This window comes from Heteronotia binoei, chromosome 1 (genome assembly GCF_032191835.1).
Source record: "Heteronotia binoei isolate CCM8104 ecotype False Entrance Well chromosome 1, APGP_CSIRO_Hbin_v1, whole genome shotgun sequence".
In the NCBI taxonomy this organism is placed as follows: domain Eukaryota; kingdom Metazoa; phylum Chordata; class Lepidosauria; order Squamata; family Gekkonidae; genus Heteronotia; species Heteronotia binoei.
In genome coordinates this window covers 35,520,716-35,540,499 of record NC_083223.1, presented here as the reverse complement: position 1 = coordinate 35,540,499, position 19,784 = coordinate 35,520,716, and positions in this window count along the sequence as shown.

Genomic DNA, 19,784 nt, shown 5'->3' with positions numbered 1-19,784 from the left:
GTATCCCCAAAGGGAAGGGCCTGAAATGGTACCGACCCATAAAAATTGGGCAAATAACCCCATGTGGTCCACTGACCATTAGGCCACCCTGTTTGCTGTGGCGGCATCATCTGCCCCCCCATAGGAGAACCCCTGTCGCTGTCTGCACTGGGACTACCTGTGAAGATGCTGAAGTCATAACACCCAGCTGGCACTGGGGAACCCCTCCTAAGCCAACTTGGCTCATATTTTGGTGAGAAGGCCCAGCCACTGCCCATGATGGACCTCGTTGACCTGGATATGTCCACAGCGCCCCCTAGGGGAGAAGAACCACTAGCCATACCAGATCCCATTGGTGTTGTAGGAGGGTCCCAAGGCCATGTCTGCACCTGTTGAGGCTGCACGTACTTACCCTCAACCCCTGATGGCGCCACTACCACTGCCACCAGTGTTAACTGAGCCGGTCGTTCCTGGTCCACAGCAAGCTCCTGTACCTCTACACCTCCATCTGACTCCACTTCCACATCCGGTTCCATCTCCAAGGTTTGTTCACCAGACCACTCCCTGCTGCCACTGCTATCCTGCAATGCAGAGAGCCGTGTGAGTACCTCCCATTCAAAGGTCATAGTACCCGACCGCCCTGTGACCCATGAGTGCCCGGTCCACGCTGAAGGCTCCCCAACAGAACCCACTCCAAGGTCCCAATCCTGTCAATAATTGCAAGCTGCATGTGTTTAGTGTCATCTGCTCCAGCCTCCTGATTGGCCTTCTGCACCCTCTTCCCGAGGGGCTTAGCAAGCTGCTTCCCCTTGGGAACTCCCTACCCCTTCTTTGGCCCCATCTTCACTGAGGGGGGGGAGTAAGGGGAGTAAAGGCAAAGCGCACCCACTGAATACCTCCCCCTGCTGGATTCTAACCGTCCTCCAAAGCAGCCGGCCACACTTTCAACTATGTGTGTGGGAGGGAGGGTGGGGGGGGTGGAGGTACACCACTCCCCTCCTAACCCGACGGGCCCACATCCCCACTAAAATGCCTTCACAATACTACCAAGGCCCTCGTAGGGAAGGGGGGGCAGCCGACACGCTAAAGCCCCCCATGACCGGAGTGCCCACCCCCGCACAGGCCTACAACAACAAAGAACAGCCCCACAAACCAGTCAGCAAGGCACCTTCATCAGGCCAACGGCTCCACCACTGCTTGTCCGCAGCCGCCTAAATCTGGCTTTCAGCCTCCCGCAAAGACTCTCGGCCCCTAAGACGCTCTGCTGCCGAGAGCAACGATTCCACGCCGAGAGTCACAAAAGAACTGCGTGGCTCAGGGCGGGGTCGGGACTCTTATAGTCCTGACGGTCCGCCCCCAAGGAAGTCCCGGATGCCCGGGAAGCCGGATCAGCCTCCTCCTCCAACGAGGTGGCAAACGCGGCCCCCCAGCCTACGGCCGCTGTCGCAGCGCGGCCGGAGATGGGCCAAATAATGTATTAATCAAATGTTGCTCTTTATTTTTACAGAAGTGAAAAGGATGTATAATAGCACAAACTGCTCTGAACATGGCCCTAAACTTTATCCCAGGAAAATGGGCAATCCCATGTAGTGTTACTCTGCCTAAATCCTCTGAAATAACTGGGCTTAGACTGGAGTAACTCTGCATAGGAATGCACTGAAATGCCAAATTCATTGGAGTGGACAGAAGGGTGTAACTCTGCTTAGGCTGGCACTGTAAATGGCTGCCTGGGTTGTACCCTTCCCTTTTATAATTCAGTCAGAATTTCTTTTCCTAGTGCTATTAACAATCTTTTAATTTGCTCTAGCTACAAAATGGTTTACTTGATCCAGGTTCTTGTCATCAGTACTTTCATATTTAAACGCTGATTTTCCTCTCTTGCCAATTTGTGCCTCTTCACTGTTTCTCTGACATCCCCTCTTTCCCTTTCAAGTATTCAGCCTAATTATTGTTGTTTCTTTTCCAGTGCTTTGCTTTGCTTTCCACTCTATAGCTTCTTGTATGAATTCAACATCCTTACCCCTCCAGTCAAGTCTGATTCCAACTTTCAATCCTACAATGCTCGAGTGAATTGGAAATCAGGCACAATGTGATTGACCAACCATAACTCTAACCAAGTTGAAGCTGTCTCTTGCACCTCTTGAAGAAAGATTTTTAGGAAGTATCTGTCACTTTAGACAGGTTTATAGAAAATGTGCATGATGTTGCTGTGCATGGCTGAAAAAATTATATAGCATTATACACCACTGCATTCAAATTTCAACTATCCTTTCCAGGATGCAAACTTGATGCTTTAGTAAGCCATGAGACACTCTCCACATTTTTAGAACATCCAGTATTCTAGAAACCTTCCACATTTGGACATTTTGGGTCTGTGTGTGCATGCATTTTTTTAGTTACTATATTAACTACTAGCTTGATACCCATGCTTTGCTATGGTATGTAAGTACTATATGCAAATTTATTTCCTGAATCTCTAGGTTGTATCTTCCTTGTAGCATTGGTGTATCTTACACGATGTCTGCCAGGAGTTTTCTTGAGGGCAGCAAGAGGTAATTGTGAGAGGTGTGGGGGGGGGGGGGAGTTGGCCTGAGGGAGTGGTGTTGTGGTGGACATTTTGGCATGTTCATGTGAGAGGTTCACTTCCAAATGGGCCCTCAAGAGGTCATGCACTGTTTCCCACCGATCATTTGAAAGCTTAGTTTCCATATTGGCTTTTATGTAACACCCCTAGTGAATTTTTAGAGGAAGACCAGGGCACATTCAATGCATTTTACCTCAGGGCACATTCAATGACATCCAGTAGGAAATGCATACTGTTTAGAATGTTGGGGGTGAGGACCCATCAGGCTGCATATGCAAATGACCTCCATGTTCCAACTGTTTTTGGGGTGGGGGGGATGAGGTATGGAATGTTGTCAGTAGTTTCCTGTAACTCAGACCAGCCAGACTCCACAGGAAGATTGACAAGTCTAGTGAGCATTAGAATGTTGGGGGTGATGTCCAATCAAGTGGTTTACGCAAATGACCTTTTGCTCTAACTGTGAGTGGGGGAAGAGGCAGTAGCCTCCAAGCCACAATGTATCCTCATGGGGAAACATATTTTATTCCTTTTCACCCCCTAAGTGGGTGAATGTCTTAAAATCCTTTCTTAGTGGCTGTGGACATCAGGAAAGGAATGTTCTCTTCAAGTTTCTAGGTCCAGGGATTTTGGCTGGGGCTTGATTTGTAGGTCAGGAGACTTGTTTTTTACATTTATAGATGTATCTGAGGAAGTGTGCATGCACATGAAAGTTCATACCTTGAATCAAACTTTATTGGTCTTAACGGTGCCACTGGACTCAAACTTTGTTCTTCTGCTTCAGACCAACACATCTGCCTACCTGGATCTATATTAGCTACAGTGGTTGCAATCAGATGAGTTTTTTGGCCCAGCACAGCTACCCAACACCCTCAGATTTAAAGTGCACAATCACATGCGTACATCTGTCCCCTGGGGCTGCCCACCCTCACCTCACCTTCTGATGACCAGGGGATGGATTAAATCATTGCAGTGCTTTCATGGCATGTTTCCAGCCATCTGAATAGCCAGGGTGTCCCATGGATGCACAATGCATGCACAGGAACAGTGTGAACGCTCTGCCCTGTGCATGTACAGCCCATGGCTGTTGCAGGCATCATCTGATTGCTGCAGCATGTCTCTTACAAGATTAGTTTTTTTCAAAGGCAAGAGACTGCCATGGCAACTTCTCAGTCTGATCACACCCAGTGTCATTCCTTCATTAAGAATAGTGCTCCTTTCAGTTCACTTTTTAAAAAAATGTAAACTAAGCAAATAGTTGTCAAGAGTCTTGCCATGAATTATATCATACATATTTCTTACCATGAATTGTATCATGTATCTGTCTGTTCTCATCCCTGCCGCTTCGCCTCCCTGCGCTAGGCTTGCTTATCTATGCAACTTGTTATTCAAGCTCTTCCACCGGTCAGAGTAGGGTTGCCAAGTCCAATTCAAGAAATATCTGGGGACTTTGGAGGTGGAGCCAGAAGACTCTAGGGTGGAGCCAGGAGCAAGGGTGTAATAAGCATAATTGAACTCCAAGGGAGTTCTGGCCATCACATTTAAAGGGATAGCACACCTTTTTAAATGCCTTCCTTCCATAGGAAATAATGTAGGATAGGGGCACATTATTTTGGGGCTCATAGAATTGGACCCCCTGGTCCAATCTTTTTGAAACTTGGGAGGTATTTTGGGGAGAGGCACTGGATTCTATACTGAAATTTCAGTGCCTCTACCTAAAAATAAAAGCCCCCTCCCCAGAGTCCCAGATACTCACAGATCAATTCTCCATTATTTCCTATGGGAATAATACTTCATACAGAATAACAGAGTTCCCAGCAGACATTTCCCCCCCCCTCACTTTCTGATGACCCTGAAGTGGGGGGGAGAAGACCTCCAAACTGGGGAATCCCCTGCCCCCACCTGGGGGTTGGCAGTCTTAGCTACACTGCTCTCTCTCTCACACACACCCTCATACCCACTCACTTACTTACTGTAAAACGAAAGCAAAACAGGGATAGGGTAAAAACCGGAACAGGCCGGAACAGCCTGGAATGGGCATAAAACAACTTAGACTGTCACAGAAAACACTGTGATGCATCACAGAAACTCCAGAACAATATTCTAGAACAGAAAAAGTGGAACTCACACATCCTTATAACCCCATTCCGGGCCAAAATGCCTCCAGAACACCACGAAACTGGCCGGAACAGGCATCAAACAACCTGGGCTGCTACAAAAAAACACTGGCATGCATCACAGACACTTGAGAACAATATTCTAGAATAGAAAAAGTGGAACTCACATGTCCTTATTAACCCATTCCGGGCCAGAATGCCTCCAGAACACCCAGAACAGGCATCAAACAACCTGGGCTGCCACAAAAAACACTGGCATGAATCACAGATGCTTCCCCATTCAGGTGCATTAGCCTTGACAGATTGGTTTCATTTCTCTAGTCTTGCAGGAACATTTGCACCGGTGCAGTAGGGGAAATCAGTATCTCCCAGGGCCATAGTTGGGTCATGTTACTAAAGTGCACAGATCACTCCATTTTCCCTCTGCTATGGAAAGAAACAATTGTGTGTGACTTCACAAGACTCCACATATGTGAACGGCTCTGAATCCAGGTAATTCAGCAGCCATTAAAATACAACTTGTCAGTATGCAGAAGAACATGCGGAAAAGGATACCAAACAAGTAAATGTATAGGACTCGTTTTAAAAAAGTGATCCTTTTAATTGCCATTCAACTAAATGATTTCTGCACGGAGGTGTTATTTCTATGGTAGACATGTGTGAACCCTTTGGGCATGGGCCAAAGAGCCCATCAAATGTTCAGCTATTGCACTCTTGACATGCAATCACAACACAAGCTGAGCTGGTGAGAGTTCAAGCATGTCTTTTTTAAAAAAAATAATAATATATACCCTACCTTTCTGCCCATAATGACACCACCAAAATTTAATATAAGGCCACCAAAATTTGATGTAAGTGGTAGCACAGATTGTGAAGATCTTCTGTGTAACAAGACAGAAAGTACCCTTGTTGTGCGTAAGGGGTTAACATGTGTTTTCTTTCAACAATAAAGAGTAATAACTGCACAACTGTAAAGCTAGGGTTGCCAACTCCAGGTTTGGAAACTCCTGGAGATTTGCCCAGAGAGGGCAGTGTTTGGGGACAGAAAGAACCTCTGTGAGGTATAATGCCACCCAAGCAACCATTTTTCTCCAGGGGAACTAATCTTTGTAATCTAGAGATAATGTGTAATTTCATAAAATCTCCGAGCCTCAGTTGGTGACTGTAAAGCTTTTGCTGATTCCTCAAAGGGACAGGAAAATTTTGCATGTATACTGACCAAAGTTAAGAGCCGTACATCTTACTGAAATATGGAAAAGAAAACAGCCTCTGAGCTTCACTTTCAGAATATATGCAAAGGGCGAAGAAACATGGTTGACGCCAATTTAAATGCATTTACTAGAATATTTAAGCCACATTTTTAAATATAGAAGGGGAAAATACAACTTCCAAACAAGTAAAAAAGAGTAATAAACTTATTTGTAAGACAAGCACATAAAAACTGAGTGCAAAGATTTATATCAAGACGTGTGTTTTTGTATTTATGGGTTTAAAAGTTTAAATTGGTTTTTCACTTATTCTTCAGATTGTCATCTTTGAAAGGTTAGTGATGATGTAATATTTAACTATAACTTTACATCATCACTAACCTTTCAATTATGACAGTATGAAGAATAAGTAGACTTCTTCAGAAGTATAGGTCCATAAATAAATGAGCATGTATGCTTAATATAAATATCTAAATATAATTAATATAATTTTAAATTCACCTTTTTCTTCCTTTGAAATGTTGTCCTCACTGAAAGGTCAGCAATGATAAATTGTCGTCTGTCATGGAATATAAAATGTGCACTGTACAGGTCTATTATTTCCAGCTAAAGAAAACATGATTTATTACAGCATCAAAAATATTTGCTTGTGAGCTGCAGTATGTGAAATACATAGCCTGCATTTATCTACCTTCCTTAAGGGGTCTAGTATGTGTCCCTCTGAGGCCACCATACACACAAACACACACACACCACAGTCTATAGATTCATGTGATAACAATATATCTAAATGACCTCTAAATCTACAAGAACAGCCTTATTGTATACAGAATCATTAGGTACTGATTAAACAGGAGTCTTATACTAATTCTTACTATTCTAATTGAAATGGCCTAGGGAATTGGGCTCCAATTTTTTTTTCAAAATTAGGTAATACTATTTAATTAATTTACAATACACAAAGTAAACACAAGTTGCATACAGAGATACTTCTGGGTAATCCATTAGTAAACATCTTTGATTACAATGGTTGGAGTTAGCCAATTTTTTTCACTGAATCTCTCCCACTTGTTTCCCCTACTAGACCTTCAGTTCCACAGTATTTTTATACATATGGGTCTCATGCTTCCCAGCATAGTTTTTTGATGGTCAAATGGAACCCTACTTTCCTGCTCCACCAGAAGAATAGGTGGACGGGTTATGGTTGCCAACTTCTAGATGGGTGCAGGAGATTGCTTGGAATTACAAGTGATCTCCAGACTACAGAGATCAGTTCCCTTGGAGAAAATGGCTCTTTAGAGGATGGGCTCTATAGCATTATGCTCTGCTGAGGTTTCTTTCCTCCCCCAGGTTCCACCCTCAAATCTCCAGGAATTTCCCACTTGCAGTTGGCAGCCCTAGACTGAATCCAACCCCAAGTGTTTCCCTGTATATCTGTTCTACTGGATGGAAATTCTGCATACTCCCAGATATATATACACAGAGTTGTAGCTTTTTAGAGCATCTTTCCATGTTCTTGAACCAGCACAGTACTGCTTCCATGTATAGTCCCATGCCAGTATGTTGATGTATCCCAGTAGGCAGCCATGTTGCTCTGAAGCAATAGAACAAAGCAGTAGACAAGTTCACCTTTAAGACCAACTATTTTTATTCAGAATGTAAGCTTTCATATGCTCTTAAGCAGACTGATGTCTGATGAAGTGTGCTTAAGAGCATATGAAAGCTTACATTCTGAATAAAGCTTAGTTGGTCTTAAAGGTGCGCTTGTCTACTGCTTTGTTCAGTATGTTGATGTTTTAGAGCAACTAATTTCATTTATAGTGGAAACAGTGGAGTTTGCATTTGCAGAAGAGGCTAAAAGCTTGGGGGTGCCCAAGCTGATTGTAGTGGCTGGTGTACTGTAGTGGCTGGTGTAGTGGCCAAGACTGCTTTCCATCATCTGCTTCTGGATCATCAACTCTCCCCATTTTTGGATTCAACTTATCTGGCCATGCTGATCCATTGTAAAGGATGAGGTAGTAGGTGATATGAAAGACTTCTGCCTGAGACCCTGGAGAGCCACTGCCACTCTGAGTTAATGGACCAATGGTCTGATTCAGTATAAGGTAGCTTCATGTGACTCCTCCTCCCCCTTCTTGCAGCTTTGCTGCCTCTATGGAATTGGTGATGCCTTTCCATCCACAGCTTCACAGCCTCCATGATGACAGTGGCAACTCCATTACCTGACTACATTTTTGTACTCTATGGTGGTAATGGTGACTCTGTCCCTATCCACCTGCAACTTCCTAAACATTATCAGGATTTTTTTTTCAGGATTTAACCCCAGTCCCTTATTTTAAAAAGTTTCAGCATTTTTCTGCAAGCCTGAAGGGGTCCCCCAAGGTTGCAGCGGGGTGGGGGTGGGGAGCTGTTCTGTCAATCAATTTGCTGCTAGTCTTTGAATCCACAGATTGGGACACACTTGTCTATTAGAAAATATAATGAATCTGTTCAGCTAACAGCAGAGCCTTCTTCTTGTGAAAGGACACTTGTTCCCATAGTCTGGTCTACCTGGGCAAGCCTCCTAACTCAGGAGGAAGTTCAGATATTATCAGAAATTATATCAATAGGATCCAATCCTTTGTGCTGTATACCCAAAAGTACTCAGCTTTCAGAACTGGTACATGACACATATACATAAGGGGCAGAGCTGAGGCAACTAATGGTTCAATATCATCACTGTTATTTCCTGATCTGAGTGACTGACGGTTTTAAAACTACACTTATGTGCAGAATAGGATATAACTCCCAGCAAAGTAGATGCTTTGTTTTGCCACACTCTTAATGATCAGACTAATCAATGTCTCTTTCATTTATTAGACACTGGGAAAAATTGCTAACTTTCAACAACAAAATACTGCATGTGGTGGCTCTGTTTGTTTAGAATATAAGAGCCTATCGATCAGATTGCTTAGTCAAAAGTTAGGTAGCTCATTGGGAACAGTTGTTGAGATTTGTGGTTTACCAGGCTAATCTAGAGCAAAAAAATATTAAAGTTAAGTCAATATTATAGATTGCTCCCTTTTTAACAGCTTGCTCAAAGAAATACAAATAAATGCATTTATATCCATTTGCAATATGGATTTATTATTCATCCGGTATTTATTTTTACAACAGTTAAACTGCTAAGCCATTTCTTCCATTATTTAGTACTATTAAATATGAAAGACAAATCTGAATATAGACTGCTGCTTACCTCCAATATACGGAAAGGGATTGAGATTTTTTAAGGCCATATGTGCCCAGAGATTACCCTGTTTATTTGCCCTTGTAAGGTCCCATATTGTTTCTGAAGGAAAACCATCTATACCTCCAGGTAAAAAGGCTGGTCCCATCTCTGTCACACCACTGTCCACCTGAAACCTGCCCAACTATTTTGGCACTTGTTTATTTATTTTATTTTGTTTATTTTGTATTTCCATAAAGATGGAATTTCAAACTGTATGTCTGAATATGCATCAGCATTTGTGTGCTAGTTTGGCACTTCACATAGGTGTTCAGTGTATGCTTGTATGCTTATATGATTCGCTCCTGGATTTGGGATAAATAAAGTCCTACATCATGGATCAAAATTTGATTTACAATTCTATAAAGTATGACTTGATTTACAAAGCAGAATTAAACAGAAAACAGAATTGCCCATACACAGAGGTCCCAGGCCTTTTCTATGGTGCTCCCAGTCCTTTGAACAGGCCCACCAAAGTGAGGGAGGAGGAGTTGGTGATGAGTCACTACTTTGTTTGCTGCCTTGAGTCAAAAACACAATGCATGTATGTAAAGTACCATCAAGTCTCAGTCGACTTATGGTGACCCCAGCAAAAGGCTTTCAAGGCAAGTGAGAAGCAGAGGTGGTTTGCCATTGCCTTCCTCTGCAGAGTCTTCCCTGGAGGTCTTTCTTCCAAGTACCAAACCTACTTAGCTTCCAAGATTCAAGTGAGATTGGGATTTACTATGTCACCTCCTCCCCACCCCCAAGACAGAACAGAAACAAATCGATAGATAAAGACAGACAGTCAGACAGACAGAGATCCTTGCACCTCTAATAATGGCCTTTTCCAGGTCTTGCTTTCCTAGCATAGTTTGTTTCTGCCCTGGGTACCCCCCACTGGTTGCCAGGGTTGCTCTGTCTAACCTATTTAAAATGCAGACTGTGCAGTTTGGTTGCACATCAGTGTGCATTAGGTTTGCCAGTGGGGACTGGTGTGCTGGCATCATGTCAGTATGCTGATGTAACTTCCAGTGGTTTCCTGAGACACTCTAGGATTTGCAAAATTTCTATGGTAAAATGACAAAGGTTTTGCAAATCCTAGCCCATCCATGACATCACATGTAGATTTCCCCTGAAGTGATGTCAACATGCCCACGCTATGCCAGTGTGTGTCCCTATTCCCCTCTCCATTCTCTGCCACTGGTACTCCAGGCACCAGTGGGCTACAAAAACAGGTTGCCAGGTTGCTATAGCAGGAAATCTGGCAACCCTATGGCATGAGATAATACTGGCTCTTTACACAGAAGTGAAAAACTAATATAAAAGGGAACTCTAGTTATGCATGACGTTCTCCGCTGTTTAGGTTTCCAGACAGCCCCCAACTCAGAACAATGTTTATTTCTGTATGCATTTATTTATTTAAAATATTTATACCCTGCCTAACTCATATGGTTCGTGCAGTGACTTACAACCATTATAAAAGTACAATAAAACCTAAATAACTCATAAAAAATAAAATCCATCAACAAAACAGTGGCAGCAAGAGCAAAATTAATCAGGGAGCAGCAGAAGACAAACTTGAATGCTGAAAGCTCAGGGTAAATAATGCATTTTCACCAAGTGCCTAACACTCACAGAGAGTAGGAAGCAGGCAAATGTTGCAGAGAGGGAGTAAAGCACATAGGGGAAGCATTAATAGTGGATATAGGGCCCTTGCACTGCCAAGCTTATTATTGAGAGCTGCTTCAATATTTGGCACTAGAGTTGCCAACCAGGTGGGTGCAACAAAACAGGAAATGACACGATGTACAGGTTGAACAAAACTGGACAAAAACACTGTGCGCTACAGCACTAATTAGTGCATTAAAAAGGTAAAGGTAGTCCCCTTTGCAAGCACCAGTCATTTCTGACTCTGGGGTGATGTTGCATCACGTTTTCATGGCAGACTTTTTATGGGGTGGTTTGCCATTGCCTTCCCCAGTCATCTACACTTTCCCCTCAGCAAGCTGGGTACTCATTTTACCAACCTTGGAAGGATGGAAGGCTGAGTCAACCTCAAGCCGGCTACCTGAACCCAGCTTCCACCGGGATCGAACTCAGGTCATGAGCAGAGAGCTCAGACTGCAGTACTGCAGTTTTACCACTGCGCCAGAGGGCATACTTTAACTCAGGTATACTCATTCATTCACAGTACAAGTAACAAGCACTCATATATCTAACAACACATTAAAGAGTCACAATCCCAGTCTCTGCTGCACTGTAGGGCTTCTTGATTTTCAACAGAAAAGTCTCAGAAGTTTCTGGTACACAAGAAACAGATGGATCAAAATCCAGCCTGAAAATTCCTCAATGGCTCATATGCAAACATCTCAGGTGTGATAGCATGCATCCTAGGTTAAAAATTCTGTATGTTTCAAGAGAATCCCTTCTTCCGGCCACCCTTTGTTTCAAATTGGAACCACTGCTCAGCAATTTCATCAGTATGAGTCAGACCAAATGGCTGAGAACTATCCTGCCTACACATTTGGTTTGACTCATGCCAATGAAATTGCTGAGCAGTGATTCCAATTTGAAATGAAGGGTTGCCGGAAGAAGGTTTTGCTCAATCTTTAGGTGGGGCCTGGAGTTCTTCTGGAATTACAGTTGATCTCCAGACTACAGAAATAAGTTTCATTGGAGGAAATGGCAGCGTTGGAGAGTGGAATATGAATTCACACTGAGCTTCCTCCCTTCCCTAAGCTCTTCTTTCCTCAGACTCTGGAATTTCTCAACCTGAAGTTGGCAATTTGTCAGCAGTCATGTCCAGCAACCATGACCAGTCCCACCCACTACATTGTGAAACTTTTATTGTTGCTTGTTTTGCTGCTGAGGCTGGAGATCCCTGCCCATCAGAAAAATCAGGCAGAGGTCAAAGAATTTCCCAGACTGGAATCTGGGTGTGGGTGGGAAGGTCGTGTCATTTTTGAAATTCTATTTCTATACTCATTTCCACACTCTGCCTCCAGTCCCTACCAGAGCCCCAAAACCATATCTCATTGGAAGTAGACATGTTGGTAGGATGGTAACACAACTACCTCCTCCTAAAGAACTATGCATTTTTCTTCTTGTTTTTGATCCATAATGCAGCAGAAAGTCTTCTGGTGGACCAACAACTTGAATGGCCAGTTTATGCAGAATAAAATTCCATGTATAAGACATCACAGCAGAGAATGTCTAGTAATCACCTCACCTCTCAAAGTGAAAGCATGCAGAGTCTTTGAAGATCTTTCCAATGAGCAGGTTACTATGGGAGCAAGGGGTCTTATTTCAAGTTTTCATGGTTAGAACAACTCCCAATTGCATATCTTTTTGTTTATACCTTTCTTTTCTCTTGAATGAGCTTCCAAATTGGCTCATAACATTGTTCTCCCTTATTGCATTTTATCTGCACAGCAATGAATTTGTGAGGTAGGTTAAGCTGAGACAATGTTATGGGCCCAAAGTCACCAGGTGAGGCTCCATAGTGAAACCAAGGTGATTTTAGCCACCAAACTGGGTCATAAAACAGACTATAATGAATCTAGATAACATTGAAAAACAAGATTTATAAAATACAGCAAAGCATGACAATTAAAAACCCATTCCTTATCTGGTTTATCCTTGACTACCAAAAGTAAACTCAAAGAAATGCTCAGATTTGGTTTGGAAATCTTTTATGTGTTGTATATTGTTCTGATCAGGGCTTTTTTGTAGCAGGAACTCTTTTACATATTAGGCCACACCCCTCTTATGTAGCCAATCCTTCAAGAGTTTACAGGGCTCTTAGTACAGGGCCTACTGTAAATTCTTGGAGGATTGGCTGCATCAGGGAGGTGTGGCCTAATATGCAAAGGAATTCCTGCTACAAAAAAAGCCCTGCAACCCAGGTAGCAGAGACTGAGAAAACTGCAGGGTTGGTCACCTTATCAAATGATGGATGATTATAAAAGTACACAGTTTTTCATAATGTTTTGATTTAGATGCTACCCCACTTGCTGGAAGAAACAAACCTACTTTGGTGATTTAAAGCTGAGATTATTTCCCCCTATTTCATATTTATTCAGACAGTTTACATTGATGTTGAAACTTGGTGATAGAGATTAATATGTGCAGATTAATATTTTCTATGTATTGGGATTATATTTTATATGGCGGACTGTCATAGGGATGCAGGAGCTGGTTCCCTGCCACTCATGTTACATTCTGGAGTGGTTTTTGGTGTTTTGGGGTTTTTTGCTTGAAAGTTTCTTGCATGAACCTGATGAGGACACAAAACAAAAATTTATTTGGAATGTTGTTATTCATTATTACTTATTAATTATCCATATCTGTGACATTTTTAAAAACTGGTAATAAAAGTGTTAATTCTTTCTGACCTTTTTGTTTTCTTTTGCTCTGCACTGCTTGAAAATGTTCAGGCCTGGCATATCATGTCTCACAGGACCGGATCTAGGGGGGGCAGAGAAGGGTGCTTGCCCTGGGCGCCGACGGAGGGGGGACGCCAAATTGGTTACGGAGTCCATTGTATTCTATGCGACCATGAGACAGAATGGCCCATAAGAGGGTGTCATTTTTAAATTTTGCCCCCCCTCAAAAACATGTAGATCTGGTCCTGATGTCTCATTTACATACAAAATGTGAAACTCCAGGTTTCCATTGTTATTTATTTAGTACATTTTGATCCCACAGATCTTCCAAGGAGATCAGGGTGGCGTACATAACTCCCCTCCAATTTTACTCTCAATACAACCCTGTGATGTAAGTTAGGCAGAGAGAGTTAAAAAGAAAGAGGTTCAAAGTCACTCAGTGAGCTTCATGGCAGAGGGAAGATCTGAACCAAGATCTCCTGAATTCTGGTCTGGCACTCTAACCATTACGCCACACTGGAATGGGAACTAAGAAAGCTCAGGGATGTGGGTTACTAGAGTACAATCTTTTTGGTGGACATTCTGATTTAATAGAAGGGTGATCACTTTTCAGACCTACAGAACTTTGAGGAGGTTTTTAAACATTTTATATTTTAACAGGATGTCTGTTTGCCTTTGGTTAAATGCTACTCACTGCTTTCAGTTGCATTTACTCTGAGCTCCACTCTATTTTTGAAAAGCTAGACCAGACCAATGTTTGGTTAATCCAGTATTATACTTCCAACACTGCTAGCCAGAGGTCTCAAGAAAATTCGTAAACGGGATGTGAAGCTGACGGTCTTTGCTTTCATAGGTACTGTACAACTTGTCAATTTTGTTTTAATTTATTCGTTATTATTTTAACCTGAAGCCAGTGGCACTGAACTGAAAGATAAAGCTGGACACATTTTAAATAAATCAATAAATCATGGATCTTTAGCGAAACCTGAGCCCTCCTTGCACTAGCTGAATTAAAATGCACTTCTTCACAAATGCTTTATGAAACACAGTGGAGCCAGATTCATTTGCAAAAATAAAAAAAAAGGAGGGGTGGGGGGTCATAGATGATTGATGCAGCCTTGCTTCCTGTCTGCTGCTCTTCCAAGCTCTGGTATTGTATAGATAAGCACACTTATCTTTCTTTGTGGCAAAAATCTGCAGCACAGTAGGATCAGTCAAGTGATGCAAAACCTTGCAGGGTCTCCCCAGAGGCACTGGTTGTTCATATGTGTGTTCAGCAAGCATAGCGGCACGTTGGTGCACGTTCATCACTTTGGCATTAGGAGAGCTTATCGCTCGCTGTCGCAAGGTGATCCGCTGACGGACACATCAGCCTTTTCAGCCCCACTCCAATCCAGCTTCCATTCTGTCTGGTGGAGCTTTTCTGAAGGGAGATGACAAGCACAGGTGGAGATCCAGTTCTTGGAGGGCTCTGCAAAGGGATAGAAAGCTTCGCTTCTTAAAAAAGGATAGTGAGAGAAAGAGAGTGCCCCATAGTAAGAAAATTATAACTGCCACTCGTATTGCTGCTTATCACATGTGTGTCAATTCAAACCAAAATCTCAATTTTCTTTTTTTGTTTCTTAAAGCACTGCCTTTTCTACACAGTCTTTGGAAGGAAATATCAGGGTGGGTCTTTTTCATGTGGTGAAATTGAAGCCCAAAGGGATTACAAATGACCTGCCCAAGATCACACAGCAAGTTACAATACTCCCTCTCAGCAGGCTCATAACTTCTTTGCTCTCACCAGAATAGTTATTTTTGTTGTTCTGAGATTTTATATATATATCAGACACAAAACAAACATTGAGCTGGGGAAAGTTCCAGGCATACAGCCTGCAATTAAACCAGGAAAGGGGGATGAATAACACTGCATTATTCAGAGTTCCTTACATATTATCTAGTAATAGAATTCTGTCTGTTATAAAGGCACAAATGAGGCTCAAACTCTAGCCAAGAACATTTAATTCCCTCTAGGTTCAGGTCCATTATGTCTAGTTATCTCTCACAAGACTTGTTCCTCCTTCCTGGACTTCGTGAAACTTAATGAAGCAAAATAGGAACAGGCTGAAACTGAGAGTGCCATGCATTGGGATATCGTTCTTGTAGCCATTCATTACAAGCCAGTGTGGGGTTATGGTTAAAGTGACATATTAGGATCTTAGTCAGCCACTCTCTCTTTCTACAAGCTCATTGTTGTGAGAATAAAACTGAGGAGAGGAGAATAATGTTATAAGCCACTTTGAGTCCTTGGTTCAAGTCAAGATGGGAAACGTTGAAATGGAAAGGATTTGCTAACCAATTTTTATGTTAATAGTGATTAAAGATTATATCACCAGGACTTTTTTTTTAGCAGGAATGCACAGGAACAGAGTACTGGCTGGCTTGGCATCAGAGGGTGTGACCTAATATGCAAATGAGTTTCTGCTGGGCTTTTTCTACCCAAAAAACCCTTGTACATCACTATCAGCCAGGCTCTGCTTACGTGTGTTCCAGTTCTCTCCAGCCCATCTCCTTTCAATGCATCAGCTTTTGGTGGTTCCACCCTGCACTCATCCTCAGAAACTTACGCCATGGTGTCACCGAAAATTAGGAGAGTTAACCAGAGTTAAAGCAGCAAGCTGTAGTTAGCAGTAACAATTATTAAGTGGTATGCTTGCACCAGACTTATGTATTCCATAATTAAATACTTTTAAAAATTATTTTCAAAGCTGTCTCTGTATGATTTTTCATTCTGTAGTTTCTCTTTCGCATTTCAATGGAGATGAATTTCATATGAAATTACAGAGACTGAGTATCATAGATCAGGATTATCCCAGATTATCATACATCAGGATTTCATTTCATAGTCACTTCTGGACTACCTCTGGGCCTGATAGGGATGCCAGTCTCCAGGTGGGACCTGGGGATCCCCCCACAATTATAGCTTATCACTAGAATACAGAGATCAGTTTCCCTGGAGAAAACAGGCACTTTGGAGGGTGGACTTTGTGGCATTATACCCCCACTGAGGTCCCTGTCCTCCCCAGGCCCCACCCCCAAATTTACAGGAGTTTACCAGCTTGGAGCAGGCAACTCTACCCCTCAACCCCATGGCCAGGATAAGCCACCCTACTGTAGCAACCCTACTGGGCTACCCCCTCTGGGCCAGCATAAAATATATATCCAAGAAAGGGGACGGGAACATTTAATTTCAAGAATACACGAAAACTATACTTTTATCAGAATTTGCATTAAATGTTTCGTTTTGTTTTGGGAGCCTTTTAAGAAACCACTTTGCTTAAAGTAACTGATATTTTAAAGGGGAATAATTATCTTACACTGCTTCCAGTGGCTGCTGCTGATTTCATGTTTATTGGATAATTAGCCAGTCACTTTGTTAACTGGCAGATTATTGATGAAATCTGAAATGAACTTGTTCTTAGTTAGTATTTTGGCAATGACGTGATAGATGCTCTGTATGAGACCCCTAAGGGGGAGAAAGCAGACCTAAATCATAATGTTCTGGTGAAGATCAAAATGTTTTGGAGAGTTTGGTCCAAGGTAGTAAAGAGGTAAACGTGCCTTACTATTTCACATCACTGTATTTTCAATTTGGAATGTTTTCCTGCATTTCACTACCATCTGTTGCTACCTTGTTTGTAGGGGAGATGTAATCTAATCCTTCTAATAAAGCCAAGTTGTTTGTAATCCAGTTAACATAGCTGCTGTTCAACTTTACTCATCTTGTTGAAAGATGACTCAAATGTATCAGACTCACATTGCTGATCATGTAACACATTTGCCTAATTGTTGGGTTTTTTTTGGGGGGGGGGGGTTGCTCTAAACACATTTGAGATACATTTCTCAGCATTTCTGCTTATATTCTCAACATTTTGAACATTAAATGGTCCAAGAAACCTTTTTTTTCTGTGTTATTTTTTGTAGGACCAACACTGTTAATGGTGGTTCATTACATAAGATATTGCATTTAACCACTGAAGGGTTCCGCAGAGGAAGGAAGAAAAGACTATACATATGTGTCACCAATGTGTGGTCCTAAGCATGCTTCTGTAGAAATTCCACTTACTCCCAGATAAGTGTCACTGGGATAAATGTCTTATTGCACAATCCCAAGGAGAGTTACACATTCGTAGCCCACCATTTGGGTGCAACTCTGTTTAGGATTGCACCTTAAGAGAGCATTCCTATGCAGGTCTCCTCAGTATACTACTCAGGACTATGCATGGTGCTTGTTCCCAGTAAACTCATCTTAAGTTTGCACTGTAAGGTTCTTATATAACACTGAGCATTGACATTTATTGCCTGAATGACTGCAATAAAATAATTCTCTAACCACTCAGTGAAAACACTGGATATGACCTCCTTCAACTCCTTATTTAGCACAAGGGAATAGTAAAATCATTTTCACCACTAACAAGATGTTTTACAGACTGCCAGTTTACTGACTCATTACATACACACTATGTTAAGTTACCACTTGATACATGATTATCTTAACCTCAAAGCATGATTACATTACTCCACAGTTTGCCTAGAAATCAGAAATCATCACTGGAAAAGATAAAGAGTAGAGTGAAATCTGCCATGTTTATGCCTTTGCATAATATAGTTTAGGCTTTTCCATGATACAGATTTCTCAAATGAAGTTAAATATTGATTTTTATAAGTGAAGGATGACTAATTGAAAGTCAAACCATACACATATGAACACACTGTATCAGACCACTGGTCTGTTAAGGTCAGTATTGTCTAAGACCATTAGCAGCTCTTCAGAGTCTCAGGAAAACTCTGAACCATGGTCTCTCCCTCTTTCACTATTGTATCCACTACTGTAACCACTATAGGGCCCATAAAACTAGATTTGTAAACTAGGGTTCATATTTGTTTGGCCCAGAATATGAATTTTAGTAGCTTGGAAAGTTATCTACAAAGACAGGCAGGTGTTACAGATGCCAAATACCTTCCTCACTCAAATGTCAAATTCAGTCCAAAGAAGAATTTCCTTGTTCTTTTTTACAACCCCACCCCAATTTGTTTGCTGTGTTGATGTACAGAAGTGCAACATCTTCCACCATTTTTGTTTTTTAATATCCACTCACCTACAACATTAATGATCAAGAACTCCAGGAACTACATGCTCCTCCTTTTCCTCACCACATGTGTTTGAATTGTAAGGAAATGTGCCAAGAATGCCTAGCATTGCCTGTCAGGTCATCTGAGCACTGCAGTGCTCAAAAGGTATTGTGGTAAAGAGAACCAGTTTGGTGTACTCGTTAAGTGTGCGGACTCTAAGCTGGGAGAACCAGGTTTGATTCCCCACTGTTCCATGTGCACCTGCTGGTTTGACCTTGTGTCATTCATAAGTCAGGGTAGTTTCTCTCAAGAGCAGTTCTCAGAGACTTCTCTTAGCCCCACCTTCACAAGATTTCTGTTGTGGAGAGGGGAAGGGAAAGGAGATTGCAAGCCACTCTGAGACTCCAAGTGAAAGGCAGGGTATAAAGCCAATCTTGTCTTATTCTTCTTAAATGAAGAAGAAGAAAGCAAAAAAGGTGGTTGCAAGTATTTTCTGTACTCTCAGCTGTATCATCTATTTTCCTCCATTTCTCCCCATCAACAAGGCAGGTAAGCTGGAATGCATTAGAAAAGGGGGCAGGGGCTAGAACCACACGGTGGTATTTATAATAAAATTGCATGTTCCAAGCTCTCTGAGAACTCCAATTTTATCCCTATTAAAATGAATTTTTGACTATTTCCAAGAAGCCTTACATTGAGGATAGAATCAGATCTAAGCTTGTCCATCTGTGTTGTTAATGGAGTTTAAATTTTTTGGCTCTGGCCCAACTAGATGTTATGGCATCCATGGGTCTGACCCAGGAATGCCTACAGCATTTTAAAGCTGGTCAGCCATTAAAAAAATGCCACAAGAATCATGAATGCCATAATGTCTAGTTTGGCCCTCAGATACTAATTTTCACCATACAAGAATTCCAGCAGGGTTGACCCGCAAAGATAGCTTATTATTATGTTATTATTATATTTCCTTCCTTTTTGTCAACTAAGATATTCTTGGGTTCTCTTCTCATGTTCCTTCAGAGGTGAAGCAGGCAGTGACAAAAATCAGACCTTTTCCCAGGCCTCCGATTCAGTGGAACTCACAGGAGCGCAGCTCTTGAACCTTTCTGAGAGTTCCACCTCCTTGTCCATTGAATAGTATGTGCAGCTGCA